Below are 13,772 nucleotides of genomic sequence, written 5' to 3' on the forward strand. Positions count from 1 at the left end.
CAATGGGTTGGGTTCATTGCCTGTCCCTCAGAGCTGTTCAGATGCTGCTGCATCCTTGGCCAATAGCCCAACTACACTGACACACTGAGGAGGGCTTGAGTGATGCTGGGCATGGCCCCAGGTGGTCACAAATCATCTGTCCTGAGATTAAAGTCAGCTTTAGAGTCAGCTTTTAGAGTCTGTTCACAGCTGAGGGCTGGGCACCAGCAGGGATTTCCAAGGGCTGGGGAAGGGACCAGGTGACTGTCCTGTGACTTCTACATTTTAAGCAGAGTTCCTGGTTAGCTTCAAAGCAAGGAGGCTCCCTTTTATTGTTCCTAACTTCTGCAGTATCACCAAAAAACTGCATTCAATCAGGCCCTCAGGAGGATTTCCAGCACCCTCATTCCAAAGTGGATCTTCCTAACAACTTTTATGATAACTCTACAAATAAAAATGTGTATTTTGCACCTTTCACTAAATAAAATTACAAGCTTTATACCTAAGTAGGAAACTTCAGTGATGTTTCATAGCACAATTAAATCCAGCCCCACCTTTCAGCAGGAAGGAAAAAAGACACTAGCCCAGATTTGGGCAGGGAGTCACCAGGTCAGAGTTAAGCTTCTAGGCAAAACCTCAGCTCTGAGTTTCCTGGTCCTCAAGTGTCTTCCTGTCCCATTTTTCACATTCACAAGTACACAAGGCTGGTGCATTCGAACAAGGATACCAGAGACCAGCCCAGAGACCTCTGCACAGGGCACTTTTCCCAGGGATTCATCAGGGCTCTGCACAAGGAGGACTTGAAACTCATAGCATGGGTGCCATGAAAACATTTTACTTGAACAGATAATGATAGGGAAAGGGGGTATAGTTTGAAACTTAAAGAAGGGACACTTAGATTATATGATTATATATCTATAATCTATGATGATTATAGATTACTGTGAGCATGGTGAGGCACTGGAACAGGTTGTTTGCCCAGAGAAGCTGTGGATGCCCACCCCTGGCAGTGTTCAAGGGCAGGCTGGATGGGGCTGTGAACAACATGGGATAGTGGAAGGTGTCAGCACACACACACACACACACACACACAGAGCACAGGGGGCTGGCTGCAGCCAGGATGGATGGATGGATGGATGGATGGATGGATGGATGGATGGATGGATGGAGGTACCACACACACACACACACACACACACAGAGCACAGGGGTCTGGCTGCAGCCAGGATGGATGGATGGATGGATGGAGGTACCACACACACACACACACAGCACAGGGGGCTGGCTGCAGCCAGGATGGATGGATGGATGGATGGATGGGTGGATGGATGGATGGATGGATGGATGGATGGATGGATGGATGGATGGAGGTACCACACACACACCCACACACACCCACACACACACACACACACACACACACACACACCACACCCAGCACGGAGGGCTGGCTGCAGCCGGCTCCTCCCCCGCTAAGAGGCTCAGCCCGGGCAGAGCTGCCCTCGCTCGGTGCTGGAGCAGCCGGCTCCGCTCCGGCTCCGTGCCCGTGCCGCCGTCCCGGCCATGCCCCGCTGAGGTGAGGGGAGCCGGGCAGGGCTGGGGATGCTCGGGGCGGGGGGCGATGGGGCTGCGGGGTGCGGTGGGCGCGGTGAGGTGCGGTGGGTGGGATGGATGGAGGGATGCACGGAGGGATGCACGGAGGGATGGAGGGGTGGGGGTGCCCCCGCCGGGGATCAAACCTGGGCAAGAGGCTGGGCTCGATGGGAGGGGGGAGACGGCACAGCGCAGAGCTGCCAGCAGTGCCCGGCAGCCCCGAGCCGGCTCGGCTCCTGCAGCATGGATTAGCCGCTCGCTAATTTCTAGCTGCTGCTTAATTTGGCCGGGGTCACCTCGCAGGGAGCTGGAGTGAGGGTGGGGGGCACTGTGGTGTGCCCCCTTTGCTCCGCAGCCCTTCCAGTTCAGGGACAGCTCTGGGGATGTCCCTGCTGCATGGATCCGCTGGCAGTGCACAGGACCAGCCATCCTCCCTGCCCACCTCACCTCTCCCTGCCCTCTCGCAGCTCCACACACGCCATGTAGGTGGATAAAGCCCAGCCTGCTCTTCAGGGAGCACCACAAGTTTTCCCTGGCCGCAGCACAGCACAGATTGTGCCCAGGTGGGTTTTGGGGGCTGTCTCCTGGCTCACACTGGCAGCACCCAGGACCTTCCAGGCTTTTAAATTATTAGGACATCCCTGGGAAGGGACTGGGGCTGGATATGGGATAGGCAATTCCCACAAAGCAGTTTGCATTTTGCTGCTGGTTTGGGAGTAAGATGTTTTGTGACAGCTGAGCACAATACCGAAGAAAAATCCCAGGATTTCCTAGGCTATTTACAATTACAATATCCTAGAGAAAGTGGAACATATCTTGATGTCTCTGGGAAGGCTGAGGTGTATGGTGGAGGATGTGTGATGTAGGAAAAATGGAGGGGGAGCTGGAAAGGCAATACTGTGGTGGGTCTAAGCTTGCCTGGATGCCCCTTGCTGTTAAGTCTCCCCTGCAGAAAGAGGTGGCAGAAGATAGAGATGATTTTCTCACAGCCCTAGGGCTGTGGTGTTGGTGTGAGTGCTTCTCTCCATAGTCTGGGCAAAAGGATGTCCCAGAAGCAACCCTGTGGGGCTAACCTGTGCATTGCATAAAGATGGCAAGGACATGGTTGTTGCAAGCTGGCTCCTCACCCACCCTCCTCTATAGGACACTATGGGTCTTACTCCTCCCATGAGACAAGGGACTGCAAGCTCCCAGCACGGGTAGTGTGAAGGTATGGGCTGGATTTGCAGCTTTGACTGAGCTTTGCCAAAGCTTCAGTCAAAACCTGCATCCCTGTGAGATCCTGTGAAGTCTCCTCGTTACCCTGTGCCTGAACTGTCCCAGGCAAAATCAAAGAGGACAAAAATGTATCCAGGACAGCACTGCTGTTCATTGATGGTCAGAATTGTTTTCACCTCTGGTTTTGCAATCTCTGAGCCCTTACAATTCCCAAATGTGTGTATCTAAACTGTGTTTAACTTTGTGGTGATGGCCTGGCACCAAACTGTCTTTCTGCTCTCCCTGACCTGTTTGAAAGTGTTGATCTTTGTAAAACTAAGGGCCAAAGTCTCTTCTGGGCTTTTTGGGGTGAGACTGGAGTAACTTCCTGAAGCTACAGGATCTCCCCACAGACAGTGGCATTTATGAGGTCTGAATCCTGGCCAGGGATGGCCCTCTTTTCAAGGCAATATTGTTTCTAACTCATTTCCCCTCTTGCTGGCTGTGGAGTTTCCCCGGGCTGCTGTACAGTGCTCTGTCTTACGCTTGCTAACTTGTGACTTCGCAATCCTTGGGTTGCCATGGAAAGGATTATGCTGTGATTAATGAAGGCATTGTCAGCTAATAGTTTTTTTTTCAAAGCCTTTCCTGGAGCTGCAGAGAACAGCTTCCAAGCCTGGCAGAAAGGGGCTGACAGGATAGGTGGCTGCAGGCTCTCAGTCCTGGGCACATTTTTGGTTGTCCACATCAAGACCATGTCAGTCACATCTGCTCTGCCAGTCCCTTTTGAGGGTGAGAGAAAAAACAGGGGAGTTTATTGTTGTCTTGCAGCAGAGCCAGTGTTTTTTTTTCTCCCAAAGCAGAGTGGGACAAGTGTCACTGTACCAAGGGTTTGGCAGGATGTGGAGACAGCTTTGCACTGTGAAGCCCTCCTCTCTGCTAGGCAATGTCAAGGAAAACTGATATGGGATGAACCTATGTGTTTGTGACTTTCTGGTCCCCCAGTCAAGTGCTGGGTAGAGCCAGAAAGCTTTACAGGACAGCAGTGTCCATGTTTATGCTGTCTGTCCAGCCCCAGGGAGACAATCCCAATCCCTGCTGTGCCTGGAGCTGTGCACATTCCCCTGCTCTGCAGAAACACAGTGGTTGGAAAAGCCCTGTAAGATCATAAAGTCCAACCCTCAACCCAGCACTGCCAAGTCCCCCACTAAACTGTGTCCCCAAGTGCCACATCTAGACATCTTTTAAATACCTCTAGGGATGATGACTCCACTGCTTCCCTGGGCAGCCTGTTCCAGTGCTTGACCACCCTTTCTGCAAAGAAAGCTGTCCTGGTATCCAATATAAAGCTCTCATAGTCAGACACTTGTAGAGAGCAGAGTGCAGTTGTGCCCAGCTGCACAAAGGGAATGAAGAATGTGAAAATCCAATGGAAAACAGGCAATGGAAGTAGATTGAAGTACGATTTGAAGTAGATTGAGCACCAAATGAAAATAGACAAGTTAGAAATCCATAGCCATAAATCTCTGGGGACCCCATTATTTCTTGGCATTGTTAGATGCCCAGCCTGAGCAGCTAGGTAGCAGCTTCTGCCTCAGCCCAGCTGGAACCTAAACCCTGAGAGCTTGGTCCCATTGCCAGGCTCAGAGCAGTCACAGCAAATCACTGAGCTCTTCTTAGACTGCAGTCCCAGCAAATGGCTTTCCCAGGATGTTGGTTCAGCTGCTGCCATCCCCTTTCCTGCATTTAACCTGGTGCAATGACACAGATGACCTGAGCACAGGTTCACATGCATGAAAGGAGTTAAAACTTACACTGTGCCAGCCTGGTCTGAGCCTTTATGAGTGTGGGGGAAGGAAGACTTGCAAGTGGGATATGCCTGATGTTACATGGAGTGCTGGGAGAACAGAGCCTCTGTGAATCCTGGTTTTGCCCTCTCTCCCCGTCTGACACTGGCTGCACAGTGGGAGCTGGGCTTGGAAGAGGTTTCACCCCATCAGACACAGCCACTCTCCTCAGCTGTTCCTGACTTTGGAAATGGGAAGATGAATCTGGGATCATGGTAGCTATCAACATCTCCATGTAAATGTAAAGACTTTTAGGAATATTATAGAATCATGGGATGGTTTGGGTTGGAAGGGACCTTAAACATTAACTCATTCCTACCCATGCTGCCAAAACATCAGAGCACAGGGAAAAGGTGCTCTGTGCTGTGCTAGATTGGGATCAGGACCCCAATATTGGGACCAAGCCCTTCTGTGTTCCTTCTCATATCTGCCATTGTCCAGAGGGCACATTCCACTCCTCTGATGATTTATGTCAATTCAATTTCATCTAAAACAAAAATGATCCCACTGGGGAGAATTCTGAGAGAGATGGTCAGAGGTCTGGAATACCTTCCACGGGAGGAATGATTGTTTAGACAAAGGCTCCAAGGTGAGAAGAGATGGGAAGAAGGTATGTTATAGATCCTGGAAGATCATGTTTGCATGGTGAATGCAAAAGAAAGACTTTTTCCTTAATTATCCTTTGGAATACGAAAATCAGGGAGCATCAAATGAAGCTTCTTGAGACCAGGCTAAAAGATAAAGAGTTTTCCCAATCTGGCATTTGTGGTGCTCCTTATGGCAGAAGCCCATGGATACTCAAAGTATTGGGTTAAAAAAAGCACTTGGACAAGTTTCATTTACAAAAAGCCTCTAAAAACTATAGAGCATAAATATTAAAGGAAAAAGAAAACTACCCCTTTTTGGCTCTAGGGGTTCTTGAGCTGCAAATTATTATTTTCTGGGGGAATATTGCAGAGTAATGCCACTGCATCTGCTTTTCTACTGCTCCTTAGGCATCCTCTGTGAGAGAAATACAGTAGATGGGGAGCCCACAGTCTGGAACCAGTGTGGGCTATTTTATGTGGAGCTCAACTCACTAAAAAATTATTCATGTCCAGAGATCCTCCTTCAAAGAATTCTTCTGAGATACCAGTCTCACTGCACTTCTTAGTTATCTTGGAGAAGATAAATTGTTAGCACATCATTTTAGTACAAGCGTCATGTGAGTCGAGGGAAATACATCGGACCCTGTTTTCTTCTTTTTTCATTGAAAATATTTTTATTCCAGCAGGTACAGAGAGGAGCTTAGTGGGATTTCTTGCAGGTTCTGTATCAGATTTCCTGAAAGCCATTAGGGAATTGCCACAGAGATATTGATCAGCTGGATCTCGGCTAGAAAAGCTGGGGTTTGTGTGTGGATTCCTGTGATTTCCAGAGCTGACCCATGCTTTTGCTGGGGTGAGGCTTGCTTTGTAAGTCAGTTTTCCACGTGCCTGGTGTGTGTTGGTGTACAGGAGCTTGAATTCATGGCAGCAGGAGAGGCTGGGAGAAGAAGATGCTTTGCCTCTTGGCGGCATTGAGCTGGCAGCCAAGGCAAAGCTCCCGCTGAGCTCAGGGGGCTCAAACAGCTTCACAACAGCAGTGGGGCTGGAAAGTAGGGGGAGCACAGCAGCAGGGAGGGGTTCAGGCTGGGTCTGGGGGTCAGGCAGGCCTCCTGCACGGGGCCAAGGAGCCCAGCAGGTGTGTGCTGTGCTGAGGAGCCCTGCCAGCCCAGCTAGAGCACATCAAGCGCTGCCTCCCACGCCTGAGCCTTTGGGTGTTTTCCAGCATCAGCAGAGGCTGCTGTTATGTTGTGATACCCCAGCTATTTCTGTCCTGCTTCTTCTCATCCCTCAGCTTTGCTGGATCAGTGCCATCAAGGCCAGCAGATTTACCCTGGGCTGAGATGAACTCCAGAAACCACACACACACATTCTGGGTTTGTCTCTCCTGCAGCCCACAGAAGGTTTTGGTCTGGAGAAACACAGGAGTGGTCATTTAACATTTAACATTTAATTTCTGTGTAAGCACCTTCCTCAAGTCTACTGAAAGTCTCCATAGGTTCTCCATGGCTGGAAAAAGATCTTGGCCAAATGATGAAGTAAATCAGGACTGCAGTCGATCCAGGTTAATTGTACCAATACAAATTAGGATGGTGGCCATGGCCAACAGAGGGGGAAAGCTGTTAGGACAGCCTTATTGCTTTTAGAAAAAAACTGTCTAGATCTCCCCAATCCCTCTTATATCTGTTTTTCTCCCAGGGCAGACTACTCTTCAGAGTAGCAAACCAGGTCCTGTCCTCCCAGTCCTGAGCTCAGCAGTCAGGGGAGATGTTAAGTAAACAGGGCTGGAACAAAAATCAAGCTTTTCAGGTGCAGCTGTGATGTTGGCCTCAGCCAGGGAAATGAGGCTTGTCTCCAGAAACCACCCATTTCTTAAGTGTAGCTAAGAGCAAATGGCAGCTATCAACAGCCACCCCTTTCTTTGTGTGGGTATCTCAAAGTACTGCAAAAAAGGGTAGGAACAGAGCATGTTAATGCTGGAATAATTTAAGGATCTGATTAAAGCTGGCTTTCTCATCTAGGCTGATTTCCATAGGAAACAAAGCTGCTGTGGTCACTCTGCTTGTCCCTTTAGGTGTGTCACCTAATCACAGTAGTTTGATTATCAAGTTCACTTCAAATTTGAGCTGTGACAAGGAAACAAAGTTCCTAGACACTTCTTGATAATACACAGGTGAGCATGGGAGAAACCTGGTGCCCTGCAGCATGATGCCAGTGCCTTTTGGACATCTCAGATGGGGTGAGAAAACTATTATGGATGCCTCACTGCAGGAAAGTCTTCTTAGGAGGGGTTATGCCCTATTGACCATCTAGAAATCTTATTATTTTTAATTTTGTTATTGTAAATGAGGCTTTGCTCCTTGCAGACAAAATTCTGTCTATTTCTGGCTCGGCTGTTTGCCCGGTGGGAACTTGGCATGGAGCAAAGCCACTTTACTTCCAGGAGACTCCAGTCCTTTTGTCCATCCAGACCATTTCAGGATGACTTCTACTTTAAGCCCATGCTACACCTAACACATAAAATCATGGAATGGTTTGGCTTGGAGGATACCTTTTAGATTATCTCATTCCAACCCTCCTGCCATGGGGACAGGACAGGGACACCTTCCACTATCCCAGGTTGCTCACAGCCCCATCCAGCCTGGCCTTGAACACTTCCAGGGATGGGGCATCCACAGCTTCTCTGGGCAATCTGTGACAGTGCCTCACCACCCTCACAGTAAAATGTTTCCTCCTAAAATCTAATCTAAATGTACCTTTTTATGTGCCCTTTAGTCTAGCTCTGCTTTGACCTATATGAGTGACTCCAGCTCAGCCAGATGCCCTTTAGAGCAGAGCATCCCATGCACTGAATAACATCCAGAGAGGAGAGCAGTGGATCAGCAGCAAACAGCCCCTGTGACTCAGGATCCCCAGCTGAAAAATTAATGGAACTTTTTGCATGTGCAGCCAATGAGTCAGGGAGTGTCTGTCCCCCTCTCATCCAGGCTATTACAGGGCTGATGTCTCCCAGCACTGCCTGAGGGGTGTGATGGTGATTGCACCAAAGGCATCCTCAAAGGCCAGAGCAGAGTCTCCACTTAATTTTACAGTCCCTGTTTAAGCAAAACAACCTCAGGAGTCAGCAGGAGTCTCAGCAGAGAAAAGAGGGTTGGTATCTTATGATTTGAGCCCACTTCATCCTAATAGCCCTTGCATTTGGAAGCTGACCCCAGCCTCTTGAAGGGCCACCCTGAATTTCTCCAGGACCATGAAAAATAAGAGGATAGGGTTAGGGCAGGCCAAAGGAGGATTTCACTAAAAATCCCAGCAAAGGGGTTCCTGCTGAGACAAAAGCCCTCACAGGATTACAACAGCTTGCAGAAGTCCTGCTCCAGCCAGCATTAGTGGCACCAAGAGGAGAGAGCCAAGGCCAGATCATTAGGGACCAACAAGAGTAGAGGTGAGACAGCTGCTTATTAGGCCAATTTAAGGATAGAGAAAAGTAGAGGAGCTGCTTTTATTAAAGACATTCTGATCTGGAGTCACAGGCACAGACTTGGGTGTCCTGGTTCTACTGGGTGACCTTGGGGAATGTGGCATCCTCCCTCCATGCCTCAGTTTCCCTCTGTGTGAAATGAGGATAGCATTAGCCCCTCCTCCACAAACAGGCTGGGATTCAAGAAGGAATAACACAGGATAATATCCTGCTAGAGTTGTTGCTAAAACACTGGCTGCAGTAAAGACTCCCTTTAGAGAACAAAGGAAAAAAAACAGAAGTGGGTTAGTAATTAATTTACTGAGCTGAGCTAAGTTCAGTAAATTACCTCTGCCATATATTGTCTGGGTGGTGGAGGGTCATCTAGAGACTGTTGTAAAATGGATGTTTGGTTCCCAAACCTTTGCAACAGGCTGCCCTATCCCTGTTGGATGGCTCTTTGAGAAACCTGATCTAGTGGAAATGCTCCCTGCCCCTAGCAGAGGGGTTGGAGCAAGATAATGTTTAAGGTCCTTCACAACCCAAATCTTTTTAGGATTCTATGGCCTTTACAGAGTTGTTTTCAGATAACAAACAGCCATTGTGCCAAAGGCTTACACCTGTATCTCAGCTAAGGGGTGATGTCCATGGTTCCACTGCAGGGTTGGCAGAGCCTGGGTGGCTCAGGAGGTTGCAGCCTTCCAAACTTGGCCCAAAACAGGATGCACCATGCATGAATCTCCTCCCAAATCCAAGCATTCAGTGTAAAACACATCAGGCTGGAGTCAACCACCACATCTGTTTGCTCTATGAACAGCAGGGATTTACCAGCCCAGGAAGGAGCAGGTCCATGGTGACCCCACTGGCACTTGCTGGTCTGCTCAGTCCAGGCTACTTGGGCTCCTCTGAATCACAGGTAGGCAGGTTCTGAGCTCTGTCTTGGCACAATTTGCTCAGGACAAGCAAGAGGGCTTCCCAGCACTGTGCTACTCCAAGGAGGAGAATCTTGAGAGCATGTTCATGTCTCAAATCACCCTCAGTTTCAAACTCCTAATTTGTTCTTGCCATGTGCTGTGCCCTGTGTGTAGGGACAAGACTTGGGAGTCCATGTCCAGGTACAGAGGAGATGAAAACAACTGCAGACACCATTCAGCCCACCTGCAAGTGCAGCATTTCCCCTAGATCAGCTCAGCCTGCTGCGTCTGGATTATGCTGAAATTACAGCTGCCCTCCTTGCAAAGGGATACTTTGTTTGGTTAATTGTTGTGGTGGTGAAGAGTGCTGGTGCACAAAGGGAGATTGCGCTGCTCGGGAGGGTCGGGATCGGATGCCGCCCTGGGCTTTGTTCTGCCTGGGCTGTGTGAGAGCACAGGGAGGGAGGAAAGGTCAGCTCCTTTGTTCAGCTCCTCTACCTGCTGCACTATCCGAGGAGATTGAATGCAGGGCAAATCTATTGTACTTCCTGCTGAGGGCTTGAAAAATTGATGCCTGTTTCCTGACCACTGTCAGATGAATAGAGACTACTACATATCGATTCTCTGGCTTTCCAGAGGGGGGAGTTTTCTGTGATTTCTTGTTTTAATGTAACCTTTTGGCTGGGGTTCATTCAGTTGAACTGTCTCTTTCCATGGCACTGCTACCAAAACCCTCCAAACAGAGGTTTGGGGATCAAACCCTCTGAGTCAGCTAAGTGGTTTTTTTTCATATTCACAGCTGCTCAGGGATGGGAGAAAGGAGAGGGCATAAAAATGAAACCAGTCACCTCAGGCTTCTTCTGTAGTCTGTGGACATAAATAATCCTGACAGATGGAAAGAATTGGCCTTGGAAGCACTAGTGTGTCTCCATAGTCATGGAGGTGATCTTAGAGAATCATAGAAACATTCAGGCTGGAAAAGATCTCTAAGATCATAAATTCCAGCCATGAACCCAGCCACATTCACCACTAAGCCATGTCCCTAAATGTTCTATCCACATGCCTTTTGAATGCTTCTAGGGATGTTAATTCCACCACTGCCCTGGGCAGCCTGTTCCAATGCTTGAAAACCCTTTCCATGAAAAAAATTTCCCAATATTCAATTTAAACCTCACCTGGCACACCTTGAGGCCATTTGCTGTTGTCCTGTTGCTTGTTACTAGGAAGAAGAGACCGACCCCACACCTGGCTACAGCCTCCTTTTAGGGAGAGATAAGGTCACCCCTGAGCCTCCTCCCCTCCAGGCTAAACACCCCCAGCTCCCTTGGCTGCTGATTGTGCTCCAGACCCTTCACCTTTCCAATCTTTGTTGGCTTGATCTAACCCAGTGTCTGCATATAAACACATCAATCCCACTTTGGGTGTCAGATGGGACTTGGAGCGTGAAAAGGTTGAGAACCACAAAGACACCTAAATGACAGCACTGCCATGGGAGAGGGAACAATGGGTGCTGATGTGAAGCATAAAGCCACAACAGAGAGATACACTAATGGACTCCCATTCTAGGCTTTGCATGCTTCTGTCTTACTCCATGGTCCCCAGGCTTGTGTGGATAAACACAGGGACAAGTATTTGCTCCCAGCTCTCCTCTGATCTGTGGCATGGCCAGGAGGAGGCAAGAAAATGTTCAGGAATCTCTTTGCACCATGCCTAGGTAGTGAGCAAGCTCTTGGCTTTGTGGAAACTTTCACTTCTGTCTTGAGTTCTGCTTAAAATCCTGTCCTGTGGTCAGCAGTGTTTTGGGGTTAGTTGTTTGAGTTAGCTAGTTTATCACCTTTTGAGACATGTTGTCCACTCAGAGTGTTGCACTCTTGCACAGAATAACAGAATGAATTTGGTTGGGAAACCTCTGAGATCAAATCCAACCTGTGACTGAACACCATGTTAATAGACCATGGCACTGAGAGCCACATCCAGCCTTTCCTCAAACACCTTTGGGGATATTGACTCCACCACCTCCCTGGGCAGCCCATTCCAATGTCTAATCACCCCTTCTGAGAAGAAATTCCTCCTGATGTCCAACCTGAACCTTCCCTGGCACAGCTTAAGACTCTGTCCCCTTGTCCTGGGAGAAGAAACTGATGCCCACCTAGCTGCATCTGAGGTGGGCATAGAGGACAGCTCAGAATGCACCCCAAACACAGGGGCTGTCAGCCTCTTTGGGGAACTGTCTGTATTGTCCTCACCTGAAATATGAAAGAGTGTGGGTAACTGTTAGGAGATTGGTGGTGACTAAGCAGAGGCTGAGAGAAGAGATTTGGATTTGTTCTGTCTAGAGAAGAGAAGGTTCTGGGAGATGTTAGAGCCCTTCCCAGTAATGAAAGGGGCTACAAGAGAGCTGGAGAGGGGCTATGGACAAGGGAATGCAGTGATAGGACAAGGGGGAATAGCTTTAAGCTGAAGGAGACTATTTAAACTAGATATAAAAGAGAATTTCTGAAACAGGCTGCCCAGAGAAGTGATCAATGCCCCATTGCTGGAAGTATTCGAGGTCAAGCTGTCTGGAGCTTTTAGCAGCCTGACCTAGTGGAAGGTATCTCTGCCTGTGGCAGGGGGTTTGGACCAGATGACCTTTAAAGGTCCCTTCCAGCTTAAACTATATTATTTTTCTAAAACAGCTCTGAGAGCCTGCAGCTGGAGATGAGTCTCCTGTCTTTTCACTGACCAGTGCTTTGCAAATGCAGACAATATGGCACAGCCTGGAACTGTCATCACAGGCTCTAATTAGTGCTGCAGCCTTGGTGGAGGAAGGCACAGAGGATCACCTTCCTTTCCTTTGCTGTCTTTTCAAACCCTTCACAGTCTCAGCAGAGATCACCACCTCAGCATTTCTTGGCGCTGCATTTCACAGCTTGTGGAAATCAGAACAGTTTCAACCAAAGTCAGTTTATCTTAATCATTTGATACTGCTGGGGATCTGGCTGTTGAGGTTTTTAGCTGGGTACAGGAAACAATATTGTTTACATTTTTAGCTGATCCATAGTTGGCCTGACCAATGAGGAGAGCTCAGCACATGGTTTATTAAGTCTTGGTTTTCAGAGAGAAGCTGTGTTTTTCATATTGTTCATCTCTACCCAAAGTCTGTTGAAAATACCCTATTTTTGGGTACTGAAGTCTGGCTGGAAATGCTACCTGCTGCCCAGCCCCTGACACTTGTCTGTCACTCATGCTGTGTAGGTGACACCCTGTTTATTGCTGGTTTCAGTTACGAGCATCATTTCCCTGGGTTTCAGTTGCACTCACAGAATGACAGAGTGCAGTGTGCTTTAGCACTGCACTTTCTTCCTGGAGCTACTAGCACAGAAAAAAAACAAACCTGTGGACAGAAATGCAAACTATCTGTGTGTGTAATGCAGCAAGGCTGCTCCTGTGCTTGGCTGTTTTACTACAGAAAGCCACCTATGGTCTTTTCATCCTGTAGTTATTTGGCTAATTCATTAGCAGGTTCTCTGTCTTCTTTTGTGTAGGAAAGGTTGTTTTTACCTGCAAGTAGCAGGGATTTCATGGGTTTGAAGATCCCAGATCTGTAGGATGGCTGGAACATCTCTTTTTGTAAAAAAAAAAAAAAAAAAAAAAGCCAAAACCAAGCCAGCCAAACAAAACCCCACCACAATAAAAGACTGCCAGGTCTTCCCTGCAAACAGCATCCGCCCACGAGAAGGAGAAGCCTGACCAGAGTACCCCCAAATCTAATTAGCACCTAATCCTGTGCCTTTCATCACTGCGAGGCTGTGCCGCAGGAATAGCTGCAGAAAAAGCTGCACATCTCCTGAAACAGCTGTTAGGTTGCACATGCTGCACACCAAGGAGCTTTTCTGAGGATCCAGGGCTTCCCAATGGCTCTTTACCCACCCTGCTATCAGATATACCTTTACATGTCAGTTGGCTGCTCCCCTTGAATTCCTCTTTTCCCTCAGTTGTCCGGGAAGCTGGATCTGCAGGTAATTCTTCACACCCAAACACACCTCTTGTTCAGGCAGCTATTCCTCTCCTGAGAGCAGCATTCACTGGCAATCTGGTACTCACTCAAGTTCTGCTCCTACACGCTGTAGGAAAGGCTTTCCTTGACCTTCAGCGAATTTGGGTCAGAGCTTTTCCAGGAGAGCAGGCTGATCACAGCAGGCAGGCTGTGTCATGGATG

At 48.6% G+C, this 13,772-nt stretch overlaps 1 protein-coding gene across 2 annotated transcripts in view; it reads left to right on the forward strand.

Annotated features, from left to right (window-relative positions):
• The first annotated feature begins 1,483 nt into the window (after positions 1-1,483).
• Positions 1,484-13,772, forward strand: part of MYO7A (myosin VIIA) — a 95,969-nt gene continuing 83,680 nt past the window's right edge. For both annotated transcript variants that reach the window (XM_056498599.1, XM_056498608.1), the window contains exon 1: positions 1,484-1,555. The gene's annotated coding sequence lies outside the window, so the exon portion shown is untranslated. The remainder of the gene's footprint in view (positions 1,556-13,772) is intronic.

Source organism: Oenanthe melanoleuca, chromosome 1 (genome assembly GCF_029582105.1).
Source record: "Oenanthe melanoleuca isolate GR-GAL-2019-014 chromosome 1, OMel1.0, whole genome shotgun sequence".
In the NCBI taxonomy this organism is placed as follows: domain Eukaryota; kingdom Metazoa; phylum Chordata; class Aves; order Passeriformes; family Muscicapidae; genus Oenanthe; species Oenanthe melanoleuca.